This window comes from Oratosquilla oratoria, chromosome 14 (genome assembly GCF_046742065.1).
Source record: "Oratosquilla oratoria isolate Oo_2021 chromosome 14, ASM4674206v1, whole genome shotgun sequence".
Lineage (NCBI taxonomy): Eukaryota > Metazoa > Arthropoda > Malacostraca > Stomatopoda > Squillidae > Oratosquilla > Oratosquilla oratoria.
In genome coordinates, this window is record NC_134790.1 from 26,047,140 (window position 1) to 26,049,639 (window position 2,500).

The following is a 2,500-nucleotide window of genomic DNA, read 5'->3' on the forward strand; positions in this document are numbered from 1 at the left end:
TGATCGAAACGCTTTGGGAATAAGAGACAAGATTTGATGTTACGACTGTACGTAGGAGTGGAGCAGCGTTTCTCATCCTATCTCTCTTCTCCTCTTCTTCCCTCCTCCTCCTCTTCTTCCCTCCTCCTCCTTTTCTTCCCTCCTCCTCCTCTTCTTCCCTCCTCCTCCTCTTCTTCCCTCCTCCTCCTCCTCCTTCCTTCCTCCATCCTCCTCCTCCTCCTCCTCCCTTCCTTTCTTCTTTTTCCTCCTCCTCCTTCCTTCCTCATCTTTCCTCCTCTTCCTCTTCTTTCCTCCTCCTCCTTCTTCTCCTCTTCCTCATCTTCTTCCTCTTCCTCCACCTCCTCCTCTTCCCTTCATTCGATTACACATTTCGTGAATCTTTTATTACCCCTTTCCTGTATCTCTTCCCTTCCTCCTCCTCCTCCTCCTCCTCCCATCTTCTTCCCCTTTCCCAACCTCCCTCACCTCCCATCTCCACTCCCACATTTCCTTTCTTTCCTTGAATCTATCTCCTCCTCCTCCTCCCACCTCTCCTACCCCTCCTTGTTCATATATCATCCTCTTCTTCCTCCTCCTCTTTTTTCTCCTCCTCCTCCTCCTCTCACCTTCTCCCTTCTCCTACCATTCTCACTCGACATTCATCTTTCTCTTCATTTCCATATCAGCTCTTTCCCTCGTTCTTCTGTTTCCCTCTCCCTTTACCTTTCCCCCTTTCCCATCCCCTTGCCTTTCTCCTCCCCTTCCCCATTCATCCCTCTCCCCTCCCCATTTTCCCTCTTCTCCATTCTCTCCACGTTTCCTTTCCTCCCCTCCCCTACCTTCTCTCCCCTCTCCTTTCCTCCCCTCTCCTATCTCCCCTCCCCCCTCCCCTCCCCCCTCACCTCCCCTCCCCTCCCCTCCCCCCTCTCCTCAAACTCGCCTTCCAGGAGAGCAAAGGTCCAGTCTCTCTCTCTCTCTCTCTCTCTCTCTCTCTCTCTCTCTCTCTCTCTCTCTCTCTCTCTCTCTCTCTCTCTCTCTGTTGTTTCCCACGTTATCTCCGTGACTTTATTCTCCTTTTCCCCTCTTTCTTCTTCCTTTTGTCCTGAGGGGAGGATTTCCCCTCTTCGGCACGTTCTCTGCCTCGAGGAGGGAACGGCAGAACGTGGGAGAACGTAAATAGTGCAGGTGCTAACCTTTACACTTGTCTTAACGATGTCTACACTTGGCCTGTCTGTCGCCAGGTGATTTTATTCAGGCACAGAGAATTCTTACGGGAGGAAGATGGAAGGGAGAGAGGAGTGTGTGTGTGTGTGTGTGTGGGTGGGTAGGTGGGTGCGTGAGGGTGTGTGTGCGTGTGTGGGTGTGTGCGTGGGTGTGGGTATGTGTATGTGTGTGTGCGAGTATGTGTGTGTATGTGTATGTGTTTCACCATGGCCTTGGATCACGTGTTAGACTCGTGATCGACAGCTATTTCCCTCCCAGGGGTGTGTATGCTATGACCTTACACGTACACACACACACACCCAACTCCCTGCCCACGACACGAGAGTTGGAGTAATGCGTGTGTGTGTGTGTATGTGTGTATGTGTGTGTGTGTGTGTGTGCGCGCGTATGTGTGTGTGTGTGTGTATGTGTTCTTTGTCTCTTGGTCTCTCTCGTTTGGATGTTTTTTCCTTTGTTATTTTTCTACTCGTGGCGGTAGATGGACTTGGAGAGCCGTTCTTCCAGGCCAGTAGACCTCTTTGTCTACCTGGAACGAACCTATTAGATGTAACAAACACGACCCTGAACACTCTAGCCCATAGTCCATAGCCCATATTCTATAGCCTACAGCCCAGTCCATAGTCCAGCCTACAGCTTAGCCCACAGACCAACTCCCCGACTTAATCAGGCGTACCAATTTGGTTCCAATTGGGTACCTAAGGTATTTTGGCTCAGGTATGATCCGTTCACCCATTTACTTATTTATTTATTCGTCGTTGTTGTTATTATTATTATCATTATCATTATTATTATTATTATTAATATTGTTATTATCATTATTATTATTATCATTATTATTATTATTATTATTATTATTATTATTATTATTATAACTATCATTATTTCGTCATCATCATCATCATCATCATCATCATCATCCTCTATCATCATCATCATCATCATCCTCTATCATCATCATCATCATCATCACTATCATCATTATCATCATCATCATCACTATCATCTTCACTATCATCATCACTATCATCATCACTATCATCATCATCATCATCATCATCATCATCATCATCATCATCATCATCATCATCATCACTATCATCATCATCATCATCACTATCATCATCATCATCATCACTATCATCATCATCATCATCATCACTATCATCATCATCATCACTATCATCATCATCATCATCATCATCATCATCATCATCATCATCATCATCCCTACCTCATTCACAACCTACTCTAACCCAATCCAACCCACCTCTACCTACCTCACGCGACCCGACCCGAC

General features: G+C 46.4%; 1 protein-coding gene across 2 annotated transcripts in view; it reads right to left on the reverse strand.

The window, feature by feature from the left end:
• Positions 1 to 2,500, reverse strand: part of LOC143032814 (FAD-dependent oxidoreductase domain-containing protein 2-like) — a 158,034-nt gene that overhangs the window by 115,590 nt on the left and 39,944 nt on the right. The gene's annotated exons all lie outside the window — the stretch shown is intronic.